Genomic DNA, 22,202 nt, shown 5'->3' with positions numbered 1-22,202 from the left:
CAAACTGGACAGGTTCCTTGTATCTCAGGATTGGAATCTGTCAAACATCACATTTCAATATGAAATTATGGCCCACCCAGGCTTAGATCATTTTCCCATTGCCATACAATTATTCTTACCATTGGCAAACCAGGGATTTCAGCATCAACCTTCATTTAAAATTGAAAGGATGTGGCTTTGTCAACCTCAATTTCTGACATTACTTAAACATTGGTGGGTTAATGCTCCATTCTATGCTGGTTTAGAAATGTATCAGTTTGCTAAAAAAATAAAGTGTGTTAAAAAACACATTAAAAAATGGAATGATATGGTCTTAAAAAATATCTTTAAAGAAAAAGAGATAGTTAAGAATCAGTAGAAGGAAATTCTTGAAATCACTATCAAATAGGGTATGGACCAGGATAATTTGATCAAACAAAACAAGCTTCGATTAGATTGGGAAAAAATTTGTAACAGAGAAGAGATATATTGGCAACAAAAGTTTTGAGAGTTGTGGTTGAAAGAGGGTGATAAGAACGCTAAATACTTGCATACTTCTACTAAACAAAAGAGAGTTACCAATCGTATCTTTAATATCAACAATGCAAAAAATGGGCTTCCAATTTTAGACTCTCAGGGGATTGAAGAGGAAGGGGTTATATTTTTTTAAAACTTATTAGCTCCTCCTATTTTTCTTGCTTTCCATGAAGCACAATCACAATATCTTCTCAATGCTATACCCTCTCTAGTTTTAGAATCTGATAATATAGTTTTAATGGCTCCTTTCATGAGGTTAGGAAGGTATTTTTCTCCTTACCTTTGGATAAAGCCCCTGGGCCAGCTAGATATTTAGCACTATTTTTCTAAGCATATTGGGACTTACTTGGGGTTATTGAAGAATCTAGAAAAACTAGAGCTATGTGAAAATACTTTAATATGACTAATATAGCTATTATCCCCAAGGTTAAGTCTACCAAATTTTTTTCATATTTTAGACAAATTTTATTATGCAACACTATCTACAAAACTGTTACTAAGGCCATATATTTGAGAATGCAATATCTGATACCTAAACTAGTCTCACATGAGCAAGGTAGTTTTGTCCCTAGACGAGAAACCATGGATGGTGTATTAGTTTCCCATCAGGCTCTACATTCAATTAACTCTTCCAAATTGTCAAATTTCATCATTAAACTACATATGATGAAGGCCTATGATTAAATCTATTGGAAATTCTATTTCAAAGTTCTCCAAAGATTTAGATTTTCAAAAAATTGGTATAAATGAATCAAAGTTTGTATTTTGGGACCATGGTTCCCAGTTACTATAAATGGAGTCCCTATAGGGGTATGTGCAGGATCATGGTGTTCCAAAAAGTGGCGATCTAAAAAATATGTAGTTCTGAAATGCCTCAAAGAATTTCAAAATCTATTCCAACTTTTTTCCCACCCATCCTGATACTAAACGAAAACAATTAATACCTTTATAATTCCTACTATATCTTTAGATACCAACCTTATATGGTCATCTTTAAAACATCCCAAAAAATGTGTTTTTGGCATGTTCTTATGTGTTTTTTACTTCAAGCATATAGCTGACGACTTTTTTTTAACCAAAATTTGATGTAATGAAAAGGGTTTCTTAAGAATGTTCTTAGCTTTTCATAAATGTAAGGCTTGTCAAATTACGAGTTCAATAAGCAATTATTACATATTTTCTAATGGAGTTAGCTACAAAGTGCTGATTGACATACTGGTTGAAAAATAGCTATAACTTTCAAACCGTATAAGATTTGTGAAATCCAAAAGATGAGTCACATTCTATGCTTCAAATAGTATAAGAAAAAAATAAGAAAATCTTAATTTTGATTTTTTTTGAACTAGTTAAGGTGGTTAGACACGAGAGTTTTTAAATTCTGAAAACAGTATAGTAGAAAATCCATAATTAATTATTTATTTGGAATAAAATTTCCCAAAAATATGCGTCACATCCAAGCATGAGTCTACTTTTTATAGCTAAAATTATATTTAAAAATATTATCATTTGATTATGATTAAGGTGGTTAGACATACACCTACTTTTTATTTTTGCCCTGAAAATTTTGTAGTACTGCATTAAAATCCAAACTTTTGACCAATCAAATAATTTTTTCTCCAGATAAGGCCTTGTTGTTTAGAAAATACATTCAATTTCCTACAGATTATTTTCTTACAACTTTTTCATATAAAGTCTAGAACCACTTTAAAATTATGTGTCAAGTTGAGAAAACCCTGATATTTTGGTTTTTCACTGCCACTTAAGGCCATAGTTTGGTACACCATGATCCTGCACATACCCATAGGATTCTTCTCTTTGACACAAGTGGTTAGGTAAGGAGATCCTCTATCCAAGTTAGAGTACAAAGCTATGTCACCTTTTAGGTTGACTTATCATAATGACTGAATTTGAGTATTTCTTTCTAAAAATCTATTTTTTTAAAACATATGATCTAGATAAATTTATTCTAGTTAAGTTCTATATCATGTCACACTTTTCCAATTGGAAATGTCTATTAAATGCATGTTTTATACTAGTTTATTTCCAATTACTAAAGAAATAAAATTATTTTAGAAAAGTGGCGTTTGAATAACTCTTACTATTTTTTATGAATTTTTTTTAACAATATGTAAACACCATTTTATAGAGCTCAACGTGAAGAATATTCTCATGTAGATTTTATAGTGTTTTAATTTGATATAGTGTATTGTAATTAAAAAATTCTACAACCACGTATTTTAAGAGTCGAAAAGATGTTGATTTTGAGAAAGAAAAACATATATAAGATCATATCAAAAAAATCTAAAAATTATATGACGTTCTAGAGGAGAGAGTCTTCTTCTAGAATGTATAATTTTCTCCTGGTTAGAATAGATCTATTTTGAAAAATGTGGTGGGAGATGAAAACTATTAATTTTAGGTGAGCCAAGATTTCAATCCTTATAAAAGAGAAAATATAGGTCTAAAGCCAATTTTTATTTTTGATTGTTCTAGATATATATATTATCTATAACATAGTCCAATATCAAAGGGAAATAAATTTATTTCCATATAGTTTTGTGGTGGGAACTAGATCCCTAATTTTCAGCATTTTTAGGAACTCAAAAATTATCTATAAAAAAATTAGGAAAACATATAAATTCTTATTCCAAATAATTATTAAAAATTATAATCCTAAACTTCATCCATTTCTACACATTTTATTAGTTTACTTCATTTCCAAATTTAAAATAATAATACCAATTTTATGTCATTAAAGGTGAACAATTATACCTTTATTAGCTTTTTCCTTTACAAAAGGTTGACATAGGTTTGTGCTTTTACCCATCCCCAGTACTATTTATTCTAATGGAAAAAATATTTAATACAAATTTATTTAATAGTAGCATGCTCTTGGCCATTGGCAAGGTGCAAAAATTGGAAATTTAGACATTTCGGTTACACATTCATTATTCATTAACGACACATTGCTTTTTGGGTCATCTAATGTAAAGGAAGCCAAGTAGATCAAACATGTTCTAGACTCATATACAACTATATCAGGTCAAAAAATTAATGAGGATAAATCAAAGATATATCTTTTTAATACAAATCAAATTATTTCTACAAGGATTGTTAATATTTTGGGGTTCTCACAAGATCATCTCCCATCTGTGTATTTGGGCATTCCTTTCTTCATGGGGGCTAATAAAGCAAGCTACTAGTCTCCTATAATTGATAGAATTAAATCTAGAGTTGTAGCTTGGAAAGCCAAATGGCTCTCACTAGCTGGCAAAGTTCTTCTCATCAAAATAGTGTTGTGTGCTATCCCAAACTACTATCTTTCAGTGTTAAAAGCTCTCCCTTTAGTGATTCGGACTATACAAAAGCTAATTTGAGAGTTCCTGTGGTCTAGAAACATAAATGGAGGAAAGAAAATATCTCTCATCTCTTTAAAAGATATGGCTCAAGTGAAATCTTTGGGTGGGGTTGGAATTCATGATTTGGTACAAAGAAATAAAACCTTTGGTGCCAAATTAGTTTGGCAAATGTATTCTAAACCTTAGAATAAATGGTGTCAAATAATTTAATACAAGTACTTAGATAATAATTTCCCCTCAAGAGTACTCTCATTGCAAGACCCCCTGAAAGGATCGACACTATGGGACTTTAGGACGATAGCTAGAGACATTGTAATTAACTATCTCTCATGGGAGGTAAACAGTGTCCTCCAAGTCACATTTTGGAGAGATTCTTTGAATGGATCCCCTCCCCTTCTTAAACCTATCCCAATGGATATCTTGATCATCTCTTCGAAAAACTCATGGGGTAAATATTTGATTGATTTTGTCTCTGTAGTTTGTTTATTCTCCAAAAAAGTGATTTAGAAGGACCTAGGGGAGCTGCCTATTTCATCCTTTGATCAAGAGAGATTTCGTCAACTACTCCCAAGTTTAGTGGTTTATCTTTCTAGACAAGAAGAGTGGTTAATTTGGGCCGTAGGGAAAAATGGGTCATATTCAATCAAAGAAGGTTATAGGATCCACCAACAATGGGAAACTAATAAAACCCCTTCCCATGTATTCTCATTTTACTGGAACCATTTTACTGTCCCCAAGGCTAGGTGCTTTTCTTGGATTTCTTTGAAGAAAAAAGCCCTTACAAGTGACAGACTCTCTAAATTCCATATCTCACAACCTTTTAAATGTCATCTTATTATGATCAAGAACTTGAGGATGTAGACCATCTCTTTTTGAATTGCCCTTTTACACAACAATGTTGGCTTTTTGCCCTTGATAAACTTCACTACTCCACACCCCTCCTAAATAAACTATGGGATCTCTTCAAATCATGGCCAGAGTTGTATTCCAATTCCTTTTTCTCCAACCTCTATACTTGCATCCCATCTTTAATTATTTGGGCTCTTTGGTGGGAGTGCATTAAGAGGATTTTCTATCAGCATCCCTCCAGTATTGAAAGTGTTCTTATCACCATTGAAAAGTCTATATATGAAGTTGTTAACCCTAATCACACTAAACACAAATGCAACCCTTTTTTATCTAACTAGGATAGAAATATTCTTTGTGACTAGAAAAGAATACATGTGCATATCAGTTGGTGTCAAAATTCATATGCTTCCCCTTAAAAAGCCAAAGACAAAATCCACTAGATCCAACCTGATTCTAGACATGTTAAACTCAACTTTGATGGTGCGTCAAGGGGAAATCTAGGTAAATCAAGTTTAGGTGCTTGCATTCGAGATCATTATGGTGATGTGCTATCTATTAAATCCGATCCCCTACCTTTGGGATCAAACAACATAGCAGAAGCATATGCTCTCTTCCTAGGTATAGTTTTGGAAAAACAACAGGGTTTTTTACTAATACAAGTTGAAGGTTATTCCATGGTTATCATTAATGCGTACATAAAAAGAGAATCACACAATTAGAGGATGGCCTACATCCTTCAACAAATATGGCATCTCCTAGACACCTTTGAAGAAGTTCTTATTTCATACACCCTTCATGAAGGGAATGCCCTTGCTAACTATCTTGAAAACCTAGGTTGTGATGGTTGTTCATATGATGCAATTTATTCAATACATGCTATTAATAATAATGTAGATTTTTAAAAAATGATTGTTGATGATAAGAAAGCTTACAGTCATCAAGAGTGATCCGGTTTGTATTGTCACTAATTTATGATAGGAAGGTCGTTCGCTCATTTAGGACACACATATTGTCATATTATGATACATGTCTACATCTTGGTTTTGGTGGCCCGTCCTTTCATTTCCCATGAATCTTCTATCTACTTTGATTGATATGCAGTGAGAATTCTCTGATGGGACGCTAATTTGTTTGGCTTTGTATGTGCAAAGTTATAAGCTCTTTATATCATTATTATTCTTGTCATTGAGATGTGTTGAATTTTGGAATCAAAATAGATTTCTCATTCACAAAGTTCCTGCGATGCATCTCCTGCAATTTGATTCATGTGGACCTGTTGCCACGAATGTAGATTTAGAGGAATAATTAGTTACTAATAGAATTTGAAGTTGTGGCAGAATGACAGTCTAAATTGGAGCTACTTACCTTGGGTTTTTGGAAAGCATATTATATTTTTCTAGTTTCCAACTTTGAATGTACATGATTTTATCTTTTCAGTTGGGCAATTTTAAATTGAGGTTCTCCTCTAATATATGTAATGATGATGATTCTGGGGTTTTTTTCTTGATTCTTTCTTGGATGATTCTTGTAATTAGAGTATTTATAAATATATATATGGTGGATAGCCCACTTTTTATTTTTATATTGAAAAATATATTAAATTATTTAGCTAACTAACTCCTCTTGAAGATTATTTTGATTAACTCTAAATCTATAATTTAATCTTTTTTTCAAGACCTAGGATCAGAGAAGAAACCTCTATTTATAGATCAAGCTAAATTAGAACAAGAAGCAAGTTACTAAGAGACTTTTAAGGAAGGGGGATTCCCCTAAGTTGATATACCCAATAATTTTTTTACGAATATAACAACAAAAGGGGAATCTTTCAGACTCAAAAGACACCATCAACAAGAGCATCAGCTAGATAGAGAGAGAACAAAAGGAAAACAAAAAGAATAGAGAACAAGACAAGAGAAAGCATAAACATAGACAAAGAAAAGAGAAAAAGATAAGAAAGACAAAACCAAAAAAATAAAATGTAAAAAAGCATAAAGGAAGAAGGACAAACAAGGATAATAGGAGAAACAATAGAGCGAAGGAAGATATCTAACCATAGAAACAAAGCCACAATTCCAAGACAGCCACAACATACCTAAAAACAATATACAACGGTAATCAACAAAGATTGGTAGTAAACGGAAAAAAAAGGAGAAAAAAAGAAGACAATATAGAATTAGGAAAACTACTTCATTTTAATGAAGATGATCGAAATAAGAGCTATAAGATAATATGTATTAAATACTATGAATAGGTTACATAATAAGATATAGAAGAACTATTCAAGAATTCTAAAAGGGAAGATAATGAAAAATTAAACAAGTGATTAGTTTTAAGGATCTCTTATTTACCTTGTTTTAGAGTATTAATTAAACTACATTGAAATTCACTTCCTTGTTTCAGAGCTTTAAAAATGAGATTGAATGGAGCATATGTACTTAGTTGAATTTTTTTTATCACATCAATAGCCTAATACTAATGAGAAATGGGTACTAATGGAGATCATATACATAACTTCACCTTAATGACCTTCAAAAATGTTAAAGGGACTAGAGAGGATCTTGGATGATCTAGAGAGATCTAAAGAAGAAAGATATGATAATATCACCTAGATTGGATTATAAGTATGTTCTAAAGATAACCACTTTTCTTGACATAATGATTATTCTATATGAGAGTTAGCGATTAAATTCAAAAACTAATATCTCCTAATCATACATTGAAGTGCAACTTAATGAGTTTAAGAGCGAAGAAAATGTAACCATGATAGACTAAGGCAGATCATCTAGAAGACAAAAAGGATCCAAAAAACAAAATATAAGATAAACTAAAAAATATCCCAGACCAAAATAAGAAGGCAAGAACCAATAAAAGGGCAAAGAAAACAACTAAACCATCATGAGAAAAAATTAAAGAAGTATAGGAGAGGGAGGACATTGTAATTTTCTATAAGATAATAATACTTTCAAACATGCAATATCTTCGCATATCCAAACTTCCAAGAGGGAAAAGGAACAACATCTGAGAGAAATACATGGGAAAAATGAATATAAAGGGAAGAGGAGAGGATAGGAAAAACAAATGAATGAAAAAACCTTTAAAAAATAAATTAGAAATGGAGTGGAGATAGTCCAAGTGTTAAAAATGACTAGGACATAATACCAAAGAAGCTACAATAATGAGTAAGATTCTCTAACTGAATTATTCAACTAGATTAGAAGATTATAAGTTATATCAAGATTAAATATGCATTCTAAAATTGAATACCTAGATTACAATGTTCTCAACTATGCATTTGTGCCTTTTAATAATGTTTACTATTTAAAATACTCCATCCCTTAGTTCTTAAGATCTTTACTTGTTATCTATCAAAGTTTAAATAGCTATGTTCTTCATTATAGTTTTGAGGTACATCATAAATTTCATTTAATTTAATTTTATCTTGATGTTATTTTCTCAACCATTTTGATCTTTAAACTATTTTGATGTTGATCTTAATTTTATGTGATCAATTCATTTTCCAAGAAAAAATCTTCTCCATCTACTCCTCTATTAGCTAATGTGTCTCCTTTATTTCCTACATGATATATATGTTTAATTAAAATTTTCTTCAAATTTATCCAAAGTGAGAAGAGTGCATATTCTAGTTTTGACTTTGATTTCTAATTGGGTATATTTATTTTTCTTAGTGCATTTAAAATGATTTGTGAATCCCCTTCTATGAATATTTTTTTGATTCCTAAATTCTTATTTAAATCTAAGCCTTTAATTAAAGCTTCTAATTCTGCTAAGTTATTAGTGATTGATCCTAAGTGTTTTGTCGATTTGATTAACCTATTTTTGTTAGAATTAATAATGCAACTAAGACCTGCAGAACTTGGGTTTCCTCTTAAATCCCTATCAAAATTGAGTTTGGCCCAACTAGTAGGTGGAGGCTCTAATTTACAAGAGTTTCTAGCATATTTGTTGGATTTTGCATAGATTAGTGGAGGATTGATGAGATTTTAAACCAATTTTTACTCATTTTTGCATCCCATTCGAAGAACAATCCTTCTTCGATATGAGAATTTCTAAGATAATATTGCCTACTTCTACAATGCTTACTTCTATTTTATTAAGAAGTGCATTTGAATCGATACTTTCATTAGCAAATCTTCTCCTATTTATTTCTTTCTAAACTTCCCAAAGCAAAATTGATGGGGAAATGTTCCAAAGTTTTCTATATACCCTATTTTTCTCCCATATTAGGCAAGCTCTTAATAAAATTGTTAGGAAAAAATAGTTGTCTAGTCAAGTTTTTTGCATAATCATATCCAACACTTGTTGGAATATGGACATCAAGAGATAAATGATCAACTGATTTTGAATCATTTTCACAAAGTGGGTATCTTGTTATAAAGACAAATAGGGGGGTTGAAAGACAAATTTTGAGACAAATGTTTAATGAATTATCTTCATTTGAGATGAAAAGAAAGTTTTGTACTATCTTAGATATGTCTTTGACATGGTGTCTTAATATATCATCTTAGACAATTGTCTCCATACGACAATATTGCATTTTTGTAATATTGTCTTATGGAGCCAATTGTTAAAGATGATATATTAAAACACTTGGCCAAAGACATATTTGAGACAATACACAACTTTCTTTTCATCTCAAATGAAGATAATTCATTAAAATTTTATCTTTAACCCCCCATCTTTGTAGTACCCTCAATCTTGCCTCTAGTATTCCTAAAATGAAAAAATGAAATTGTGCTCTCTTGACCATAATATTCCTATAGCTCAAAAATGAAGTTTATTTCTATTCACTATACTGGAAATGAGTTATCACATTACTTTTGGTAGGAGTAAGTAGAGAATAATCTAATAATAAACAAACTTCTAGGCCTTAATAATCCAATACATAGTAAATGCTTATTTCATATAAAAGTTGTTTATAATTGGAGGCTAATGATATATACCAAAATAAGAACGAAACAAATGACTTTCTTGCACATAGGTTTAGTATTAAAAATTTGTGTATGGCTATATTCCATGTTTGTTTGTACACGTCAATATGAAAAATGAAAAGTATGATCAATATGCTACCAAAGAAATAAATTATAATTTCTCTGAAATATTCTAGAATAAAAATGCATTGTCCCACAATACATTATTGTGGGAGTTTTTGGCCATGCCATCTAGCATCCCTATTACATTAAAATCTATTTCACTATACAAATTAGATGTGGGTTCATCCAATAGCTACATTCCAAAGTTGTATGACATCTACCTCTATTGAAACCCTCCTAACAAAAATTGACAATCCTCCAATCTTTTCATTAAAAATTCATGTGTTTTAGCCATCCACATGACCAATTTTAGTTAGCAAAAATTATACCTTCATTGTAGAAGAGGGAAGAGAGTTTCCACCAATTGTTGATGAGAAATGCATAGAAAATGAGACATCCTTCATCAATTCACAAGTTGCAAAGGACTCATCCTTCACCAATCCAAAAGTTGAACTATCTATTGTACAAAGTAGTCCAAAAAATTCTTTCAATTCAATCACAATGTCACTCTTGGTAAGTTTCTTATTCAGTTTTCTCTCTATGCACAATAATGACAACTTTGCAATCTTCCATTTTACACTCAACTCAATACTTTTCCCTCCCTTTGTGTTAATCAAGCTCTCAATATGACATCAAGATATTAGCAACCTTTACTACAACCATAGAAAAATGATATTGGTTCATCAACATGAGAGTAACTATTTACTTTTTTTTAATGATTTACAAGTGTTAGATAATAGGTTTGGTAATGAAAGCCCTATCTTCTTATTCCTCTCTTCGAAAATGAAAGGTTAAAATTCTAACCCATGTCAATGAGTTGGGGTAAACTATAGTGAAGATAAGGGTGATGATGTCGAACTCTTCTTACATAGTCTAGCATTTTATTCCAATATTTGGGATGATGTGTGAAAACTCCAAGGCCTTCAAGTTCTTGACATGTCCAATAATTTTGTGTAAGCCACATCTAAAGATGTTATTAAATATCATACAAGCCTCATTTTTATGAATCTAAGCTCCAATGTCATGTTAGGTTTCCTCCCTTTTCTTAGCACTCTTTAGAAACGACAATCCCTAGACGTGTCTCAAAATAATTTGATAGGAAAGATGATGGCCCCAATCCAAAAAAGGATAGAGATCGAGGCTTTCATTGTGACATACAATACTTTTGATACTTCAATGGCTTTTGGGGTGTAAAGTTGGAAAAAAGTAGATGTCTCCCATAGCCATTTTGGAGGGGGGTTCCCAAGGAGCTTACTAAATGTATCAATTTAACTTATCTTGACCTTAGTAGCAATAGTTTGATTGATTCAATTCCTAATAGCTAGTATTAAAAGCCTTGTCAAGTTTGAAATGTTGATCCTCTCTTCCAATAACTTCTCTAGAAATATTCCAAGTTCATTGAAGGCCCTCACCAAGCTATCATGCTTTATAATTAATCAAAACAAACTAAATGGAACTACACCCAAGGAGTTATTAGCTATCATTGGTTTGGAATCTCTTGATCTCGACTACAATATGTTATCAGATTTTATTCCTCTATAAGTGTTTTCTTTGAGAAATCTAAAGTCTTTGTGTGTAAAAGTACAAAGTTGTGTCACCTTTTAGGTTGACTCATCAGAATGACTGAATTTCAGTATTTCTATCTAAAAATAATTTTTTTCAAACATATGATCTAGATAAATTCATTCTAGCTAACTTATATATGGTCTCACACTTTTCCAACTAAAAATGTCTATTAAATGCATGTTTTATACTAGTTTGTATCCAATTACTAAAGAAATAAAAATATTTTAAGAAATTGGCATTTCAATAACTCTTACTATTTATTATTATTATTTTTAATAACATATAAACACCATTTTATAAAGCTCCGAGTCAAGAATATTCTCATATAGATATTATAGTGTTTTAATTAGATATAGTATATTGTAATTAAAAAATTCTACAAGCACGTATTTTAACACTCGAAAAGATGTTGATTTTGAGAAAGATGTGAGGCCTCGCCCCGACCCATCATAGCATAGTTGATACATTATTATTTTGATACTCATGACTCGATATGTCGAGACATTGTCAGATATAGTGAACATTATTATGTTATCTTATGTTGTGTGATGTTTTACTTTCAAATGTTTAATTATGTTATTTAATGTTTTATGAACATGTATACTGATGAAGTAGTGTAGAAAGAGAATGCATAATTAACACTTTGGTTATGCAATTTTAATGATTAAGAATTTTAGTAGAAATGAGATAAAGAACTAGTTATTTGAAAGATGGATGTTTTGATTTATGTGATTTCCCTGATAAGTTATAATATATATATATATATATATATATATATATATATATATATATATATATATATATATATATATATATATATATATATATATATATATATATATATATATATATATATATATATATATATATATATATATATATATATATATATATATATATATATATATATATGCATGAGATTTTCTTGAGCTACTGATGTGTGCAGGACATTTTAGCTAGAAATTCTAACGAAGAAATGGAACTGAACCCTATGTACCAATTGTGGAAACTAGGGTTGAGTCTAAAAAAAGGCACAAACCCCATTGTTCGTATTTTATTTGTATTATGGATTGAATGAATGTCATTTTGTAATCTTTAATTTTTAATATTTTGTAACAGTGATTTTTCAGTGTCGCTTGACACTTTTGAATTGTATATGCATTCTAGGATGTTAGTTAGGGTTAACCGAGTAACCTAAAAGATCTAAGTTGGACTATGTGTTGGCTCCTGATTTAATAGTGTTTGAATAACCAAGTATGAAAGGCAAGAATGTGTCTATGGGTAGCTATCTCCAATAATGAACACACTTCACCAAGAACTTGGGCCAACTATAAGGCTATACTCCTTCTGCACTTCAGGCTCTACAAAACCTAAGCGGGTGAACCTATAGATTCCTTATATGGTACCAGTTATCAAAGCATACACTGAATCTATTATGAAGCAGATAAAAACCCCTAAATCTTCTATACTTAACCAAGAGTCAAAAGCATGAAATAGCTAAGAACATAACTCATGAAACTAGCAAGCTAAGTGCAGGTTAACATTGAATAGCTTTCAACATAAAAGGGAAAATTGATTTAATATGTTGATAACAGCAAGACCCAAGTATGAGCAATAGAACTTAATGATGCTATCTCTGACCAGTGCCTTATCCATTGGGCAATTAAATGAATTATAACCATACATCTCCTGGAAATCTCAAACATATCTCTACATCAAGATCCCTGATCTATCCTTCACTTTGTGAATTGACATCTGCTACAGAATGAATCTCATACTCAGAACATCCTATCATGAAATCTGCAAACCCTGTGACAACATCAAGCAATTACATGGTTCTTTGCTCCACCAGCAAGATATTTTAATCACATACATTCCTAAATGAAATGCAACCTAATCTATGCTCTTTGACCACAAATTAGAAGAAATAACAGATCCATAATCAGGAGACAAGATTCAGGTTGAACTTAAAACCTTTGCTGCTCTTCATTTTCTTTCCTTGAAACCAAATACATGAAATGTACAGAAAACAACTCATAAATCACCTAACAGACCATAACTATCTGCATAAAACATAAAATGTTGTTTGATACCATAGAGAAATGTTGGGTGTGTGGCTTTCACAGCCTAAGCAGAGCTCCAAGAACTAGAAATTAGAAAACCAACCAACAACATTTTTTCAGAGGAGAAGAAAGAATAAATATGAAGAGGGAAATTCTCGGATTGAATTTTCAGTTGACAAGTGTCCCTTCAGAATTCCCCTTCAAGAAGATGAAGAAACCTCCCTCCCCCTTCTCTCTACAACTGAATATCATATCTAATCCTCATCATTTGGCCTCTACCAGGTAGAAATATATCAGAAATTTGATGATGAAAAGCATGTAACTGATCCTGATGTAAAAGTGAATTCAATGTAAAAGTAACAAATTAGTTGAAAATGCCTTGAGAAGACAAGAAAACAACCTCAAGTTGATTTTCTTCACTTTCAAATTGCAACAGACCTTTAAAACCATCCTCTAACCAATCTTAATCATCACTGAAGAACTCAGCATATTCTGCCACCAATGCCTCTGATTTCACAAATTGTCCTATAACTTGAACCAAGAAGCACCTATGCAAAAAAAAAACTTTGGATTTGGAAATTTCAGGTTCTCCCGGTTCCAAAGGTATATTGGAGTGCCTAATTCAGTTAAAAATTGCCCCAGATATGGCCATTTCCATATCAGGCCTCTGTTCATGGCTTTGCATTATTTATGCAAAAAATTTAAACTTTCATTAAAGTTTAAACTAAATAAAGTTTAGACATTATTTAAAATGCCTGACCTACACGTTTGGAGGAAAATCTTTAAATTTTAATTTTTTAAATTTTTCTAAAACTTTTGAATTTTTCCTCACAAGTTCCATCCGAGTCAAACTTGGTTTGACCATGCTTGATACATGTCATCTTTTGATTAGCTCAAACCTAAGCAACACCACATGTCACATTCTGATTGGACATCCTCATCAGCACCACGTGTCATCTTCTCACTACTTTGCCATGCTTAACCAGTGAGCAACTTCATTTAGTGAGATAACGAGAACCGCTGGATGTGCCATGTGGGATGATCCTTCCCCTATTTATGACCTTGCCATATCATCTTGTTCGCTCCACTTGGCATTACCTGATTTGTTGCTCGCACTGCAGGTGGGACCCACATAGCATTTTGAATCTCGTCGGATTTCAAAGTTTTTTGGTGACCGAATTTTCCAAGATTTCTTGACTAGCGAGGTAGCGACCGCAGAATTTTTGGACTTTTTCGATCGAATTTGAATTTTCTAGCAAACTTGAATTTTTCGGCAACATTTTTGGATTTTGCATCAAAATTTAACATAGGTGTCCTGCTTGCTGGCTGACCACAAGTCCATGCACACGAGCTGGCTTTCACAAAAGCCTCTTGTCTTTTAGACATTCTAAGATGTGTAAGCCTTTGTATTTAAAGACATAAGCAAATCATTTCCCACTCAATGTGGGATAATACCTGCTGCATTTGCCTCAACTCCCCTATAGATGCTGATTTCTACACAATGAAGAGCTATCCAACTCCTTTGGCATGAGTTGCTTATTCTAAATGTGGAGCTCCATCTTGCTGGTCATTTTTTGCTATGAATCTACAAAATTTTCATGGTAATGGTCATTTCTTATGCACATGGGCATTTGTAATGTAGTTGCCCCCTTCAAAAACGTGGATGCACCTTTGGAGAAGCCATGGGCTTGAAAAATAGGGGTTGTTTGCTTCCATTTTTATGCACATATGGTCTTTTATTCATTTCTTGCGGCAAAAACGTGAATCACATGCTACCTTGAGCTTTGTTTTACCTGCATATCTTTACATTCCACTAAAAATGTGGACAACTCTGTGATTTGCTTCAACACATGGAGTTCCCTGCTGGTTATCTTCTTTAAACATGAGACTCTCAGTTGGTGCCTCCCTTCTTCCTTTGCCTATGGATGCATGACTCTTTTCTTAGTGATGCCTTTTTTATGGCATGAAAGCCCTCTATTTTTCTCAATGTATGTGCACATTTTCTTTGTTTTCTTCTTGTGATAAAACATCATATTGTCAAAACAAATAGCCCTTCAATTTATTTGATTCCTTTATCATTCAGAAAAAGTCCAATCTCATACATTTAGTGAACTAAGATAACGAAAATGACTATAGTGAATCATTGTAATGATTGGATGTAAAACAATCACTTTAAAATTTCATTTTAAATCATTTCCACACTAGTGTGAAATTTGTGTCTGGAGGCCTGCCAAGTGGCCGTAAAAACTAACTCAATCAAGTGACCAGGCCATGAAAATTGGCATGAGTGTTCAATCCTGCATACTTTATCATACTACAAATTTTTAGTCCATGAAAAATCTCCATTCAAAAGATTTTAACTACCAAACATCCATACTTCAATTAACCTGCAGGCAAACAATGCTAAAAAACATAAACTGGGCTCGGGTTCACCATTATAAATTGGGGTTATTGATCACTTGGGGTTTTGAAAACTAGGATATAAGTTATTTTCCATGGGGAGAATATAATTTCATGTTTTGGGCTCATGATGAATCACAGGGCACATTTGGTGAATTTTCGAAAACAGGCACTTGGAAATTTTAACTGAGAAATGTGTCAAAAAGTAATTTTTAGCAAATGTACGGACATGTGAAAGTATGTAGAAGGATTCGTCATGAATTAAGAACTGGCATACTTCAAGGATTTTTAGGAAACAACACAATGGTACAATTCACTTAGGCTTACCGATCACAGGATCAAAGTTATAACATGCTGAACAGGGATGCAAATCAATCTGGATACCTTAGCCGTAACAAAACAATGCAAACTGAGTTTTTAATCATGTTAGCAAATTGATCAAATGGATTCGTCATGACCTCAAAATTTGAACATATGAAATGTCTGACCCCTAGAATACAATGCAAAAATAATTTTCTCATTTGGATCAACTGGGTCAAAGATATCATTGGTCGAACAGGGCTTCCCAGAACTGTGAACAACTACACATGTACAAAACAGTAAATGACCAACTTTGAGGGGTTCGAAACCTAGTCAAACAAATTCGAAATGACTTGAAAATTGAAACATAGGTTCTCTATTATGGAAACTAAACATCCCCAAAGTGGCTAGTCATGACACATTCCTGGGTAAAAGATATTCAGATGCAAACTGGTCCTCTGATCGCTATTTGACACTTGGGGGCAGAATTGCAAATTTTACACTAGCTCAAAATGGAACTTGGCAGAATGGTTCGAAATGTCAATTTATCTTCATGGAACACATAGACGGGCTAAAAGAAGGGTGTGAGAAACATTAAACACCATTTATGCATTAACTCAATAGCGAGGTACATAAGCTTCACAAGGCATTTATAGGCCTGAAACCACTCAATGGTACTCAAAATCGGGAAGGCAATTTTGAGCATCAACACTATGTTAGTGACCTTTTTTCTAATTAGTTAGTAATTGAGATTAATTTCCCTAATTAGGATTAGTGAGTAATCTACATTTTTCGAGGTTGTTAGAAAGTCCTAAAGTTTTCTAACTTTTGATAGGCCCCTTATTTTTCCTAAAGGGCAAAAATCAAGAAATCTAAGTACCTAAGGGGTATGCATATGGGTTGGGGGCATTTTCCACTCCCCTAGCCCCTTTTGTTGACTTTTATGGTCACCCAAAAACCCCATTTTTTCTTTATTGCTAAAATTGAATGTTTTCATCATGAGTTGGATAACTTTAACTCCACCTTGAGGTTAGCCTTATGACTAGTTGGGTTAGAAGGCTCTAGAACATTTAGGCAAGTGGGGGAGTTATTACATTTTTGGAGTTGGTTGAGTTGGTGTCTTATTTAAAGGTAGATTTGAGAGGGCCCAACATCTAATTTTAGAGAGCAATTCAGGATTGAAGGAGAAGGAGAGGAAAGGAAGCTCATCTCAAATTTTTTCAATTGCCATAACTTTATTGTGAAGGCAGGAATCTGTTAGCTAATGTTGTTCATGTTTTGTTCCATGCTTAAGTTATTATGTTTGCATATGTACGTTTGTGTGTGTGTTGAATATGTTTGGGAGAGATTGAAATAGGTTTTCTTAAATGTTTTTCCTTTGTATTTTGCTTTGAATTTTGAAGGGATTGTATGGGTTGTATTGGCATTATTCACCCTCAGATAGGATAGAAGTAGCCATATATGGGAGCAGGTCTTTAGTTGGACTCTGATAGTGTAGAGTCTCTTCTTAGGACGAGGAGAGGGAGAGAGAGTAGGGTGTTATGGGCCCCTACTCATCAGCACAAACCACATTTTGAATTTTAGAATGTAAGAATGGAATTTCTTGAGTTTATAGCTCCGAAAGGGCACCTGTTATGGTGTTGTGTTTGACATCTCTTGTTGGAAAAATCCACCTTCTACCTATTCTGGTTCAATGTCGAACTTGTTGTGCAAACCTGGATGGGAATGAATGTTTTGAATTTGTCTTCATGTTGAGTTTGGTTGTCTCCCAGTCAGTTTTTGTTCTCTCCATGATCACCGTAATTTGTTACAAACTTTGTAATGGTTTTTCTGTTGTGGAGCCAAGAAGGGAATTCAGAAATTGTTATTCAAATTTAGTTATGTTGGGAGATTTCTCCTTGGGATAGAAATCCTATAAAAAAATGTTATCTGTAAACTTATTGTTAAAATGGCAACGATGTCAGGTTTTCTTCCTAGTTCTTTCTCGGTGGAGCCTTTGAATCAGGTAGTTCAATAGAAAAAGGATAATTGAGTAATATTCTTGCATGTGAGTCTTATAATTTTTATTTCAAATTTTGCATATGTTTACTTGAAATCAGATGTGATGATGTTTTATCTTACTATGGCATTACATACTTCGAAATCACATTCACTTGATTTAATGTTAATTGGATAAAATGATGGCATATAATTAAGAAATTTAAATTCAAAATTATGTCAAATAAATTTGAAGTTACATGAATGAAAATTACATCTCGCATTTCATATTTGACTGAATGAAAAGTAATCCTACGTTATTACTTAAACAAAATATTAAACTCAATGGATATAATCAACATTAGGAAGAAAATTAATATATCTCCCTTGGCTAATTAAGTACATTAGATAATTCAATAGTTAAAATAAATAAAGGACTTAAATATATATATATATATAGTCCCCTTGCCATGATAATATATTTTTCTTTCAAATTTAACACTTAGAAGAAAAAAATAAGGAACCAAAAAAATACACTTCCTTGTCTTAAAATTCCAACACTTAGAAAAATTTTGCATCCTAAAGAGTAAAAACTCCCTGGATTTTGTATGAGGAGAAAAAAGTTAAATCCCTTGAGATAACAGAGAATATTCCCTTTAAGATGCTCTTTGAAAATCATTTGTTTAAATTTATTAAATCATAAAAATTAAATAAACAAAAAAAAAGAATAGAAAATGCATAAAGAATATCCTAAAATATCCTAAGTTGTTACCTAATATACTTTACACACTTATTATCCCCCCATCCTAAGTCTTAAACTACCCCTTGCATATTCCTAGGCACAATCTCCTCTGACCTCTAATGCATTTAAGTTTATACCCCCTTGTTGACGTAACCCCCCCTCCATATCCTCCATGCTGATTTGATGTTGGTTTTGATTGGTGGAGGGATAGGTTTCAAATGTGGGGGGTGGCAACATTGAGGGTCAGCACATTTAAGCACTAGCGTGGTGAAGTGGGGAACGAGCTTGCCATGCTCACATGCCCACATGAATGGAGATGGAGAGTCACCCAAAAACATTGGGAAGGGAGTAAGGGAGGGGTGGTCAGGATAGGTGGTGTAGCGAAGGGGAGTTAAGACATGGGGTAGAATGTTAGTAAGGGTTAATAAAATTTGGGGGTGCGTTAGAGTATGGTTAGGATGGGCAGTTAGGTTAGTAAGGGGGTAAGCGTAAAGGGGGTTAGTCATAATGCTAGGTTACTATTGTGAGATGTTAGTTTTGTTTATTATTTTAGGTAGTTGTGTATAGGTAGTAGATTTTAAAGTGTAGTTTTAAATATTAATTAGTTTTAATTGTTTTTTTTTGTAATAAAATTGATATGTTTTAAGTTTTAGTATATTTTATTGTTAAGTGATTTTATTGTTTTTAAAATTGAAGTTAGTATATTACAGTTATAGTTGGTTGTCATTTTGTATTTTAGTTTTAGTTAGTGTTAGTTTTAAGTAATTTTAATTATTATGTTTTGTATTTTAGTTAGAACTTTAGTAGATATTAGTTAGAATAATGAAATGTTAGATTATATTTAGATAAGTTAGTTTTGTTGTTAGTTTAATATTTTGTTTAAGTGAATGCTAGATATTTTATTTTATTTTAATCAATTAGATAGATTAGTTATGAAAAGAGTTAAATTTAGACTTTAAATATTAAGTAAATAATTTGATTAAATTAGAATGTTTAATGTTAGTATTTTTAATTAGTCTTTTAGTACTAGTAGTGTTAATAGATTTTAATGTTCTGTTGACTTTATGCATGGAATATAGAAAAGTAAATGGAATATATATATATATATATATATATATATATATATATATATATATATATATATATGTATATATATATATATATATGTATGTATATATATATATATATATAACTTTAAAATTAAAGTAATAATGTCAAAATTGAATTGATAACAAAAGTTTAAATTTAACAATCTATTCCTATGCTTTGATTCTAAGCCTAAATGGAATGTCAAGGTACTGATTGAAGAACCTGTTTCTATCTACACTGTACCTACACTTTAATTTATGAAAAACAATCTTATCGAACTTTGTGAATTTAATTATTATTGCTTAAAAATAAATAAATAAAAATTGTGTGTGTTTTGCCCTTGTATTTTGGGCATGACAAAAGAAAAAAAATATTTAATCATATCAAAACAATTTACAAATTATATGACATTCTAGAGGAGAGAGTCTCCTTCAAGATTGTATTATTTTTCTCCTGGTTAGAATAGAATTATTTTGAAAAATGAGGTGGGAGATGAAAACTATCAATTTTAGGTGACTTAAAATTTGAATCCTTATAAAAGAGAAAATAAAGTCTAAAGATGATTTTTATTTTTGATTGTTCTAGCTCTATATGTTATTTATAACATAGTCTAAGATGAAAGGGAAATAAGTTTATTTCCATATAGTTTTGTGGTAGGAACTAGACCCCTAATTTTCAATATTTTTCAAGAGCTAAAAAATTAGGAAAATATATCAATTCTTATTCTAAATAACTATTAAAACTTATAATCCTAAAATTTATCCATTTCTACACATTGCATTACTTTACTTCATTTTCAAATTCAAAATAATAATACAAATTTTATGTCATTGAAGGTGAATAGTTACAAGTACTTTTGTTAGTGTTTTTCTTTACAAAAGAGTGACACAAGTTTGTTCTTTTACCCTTGTACCTTACCTCTAGTTTTCTTTCTAGAGAGATACCTCATAATTTCTCAAGAAGTTTTTATAGATTGTGCTTATTTAATAACAACTTGCCTAGAAGCATCCCTTTGACTATTTTGAATGCCCCAAATCTAACACAACTAGAAATGAATTTAAGAACTCTCTTAATGACTCAATTCTAAAGTAGTAAAAAAATTGTGCTAAACTCTAACTTCTTGATGTTGGATACAATGGCTTGGGAGGGTCATTGACTGAAATACTGCCCAAACTTGTACAGTTGTAGAATACAAAGCTACCAATAATAAATTTGAGAGAAATAGTCTAGATGAGCTATCAAATTTTCTAGCACTAACATTAGTGGATTTTAGTTGCAATATCTTATCAGGATCCATATCCCCAAAAATATTTGAGTTTCTATGGCTATAGGATCTACTACAAAATAATCATCTATCAAGAGTTATACCAAGGGGTATAGAGAATAGAAAGTCCTTGTTAGAGTTTCAATTGGGCAGTAACAACTTGAGTGGAATGATTCCAGAAGGAGATATATATCTTTATTCACTATAGACTACTTTGAATCTCCACCACAATTTTTTGAAAGGCAAAATTCAAAGCTCTCTACTCAACTTGATTACTCTAGACATTTTGGATCTTTCCAACAATAGGTTGACAAGAGATATTCCAGGATCCTTATCAAAGATGAAGATCCTCACAAGTTTGAACATGTTGTACAATGAATTAATAGGCATCATTCCCCTAACTCTCTTGCACTCCAAAAACATAGTTTTTCATTTTACAAGAAACTCTGATCTTTATCAAGAGCAATCTAATCAGTCTTCCACTATGAAGAAAAAAATGTTGTTAACAAGATTGCTTTCAAATTAAAATGTAAGTAAAAATGATGGACACAATACTTAAACTAGATAAAAAGATTAGCTAATATTTGAATTGTAGCCTTGGGTGCTATGGGTCAAGAGTGTTGTTATTCTAAATTTATTCCTTAACATTACTTATTCTATCTATCTCCACCATCATATCAAGATAATTTTAAGCTTAAATAGTATACTTCATTTTGATCTATTCAAACCTTGTATTTGAATTACTATATAAGCTCCACCTAATCATGTAATAAGAAATTTAAATATATTAAAAAATTTGAAATAAAATTCATGATTAGAACAAGAATTTATAATGTATCTTAAAATTTTGATAGTTAGAGAAATTAGTCATTATATAAGAACTCAAATCCTAGTAGTGCTTAAACAAATTCCAAATACTAATGTTTTCGCACAAGATTTTAATTCATCAAATTTTCATAAGATATCTCACTATGATCTTAGTAGCAAAGTATCCTACTAGGGTGGGCTTCCACCATTCCAATATAG

At 31.6% G+C, this 22,202-nt stretch overlaps 1 pseudogene; it reads left to right on the top strand.

Moving 5' to 3' along the window:
- Window positions 1-10,585: 10,585 nt before the first annotated feature.
- Window positions 10,586-21,702, top strand: LOC149549341 (uncharacterized; annotated as a pseudogene).
- The last annotated feature ends 500 nt before the right edge of the window (window positions 21,703-22,202 follow it).

The sequence above is a fragment of the Cupressus sempervirens genome, chromosome 7, assembly GCF_028749045.1.
Source record: "Cupressus sempervirens isolate cs-2001-9-10 chromosome 7, ASM2874904v1, whole genome shotgun sequence".
In the NCBI taxonomy this organism is placed as follows: Eukaryota; Viridiplantae; Streptophyta; class Pinopsida; order Cupressales; family Cupressaceae; genus Cupressus; species Cupressus sempervirens.
Note: the sequence above shows the minus strand (reverse complement) of the source record. Positions and strands in the feature narration are given on the sequence as shown.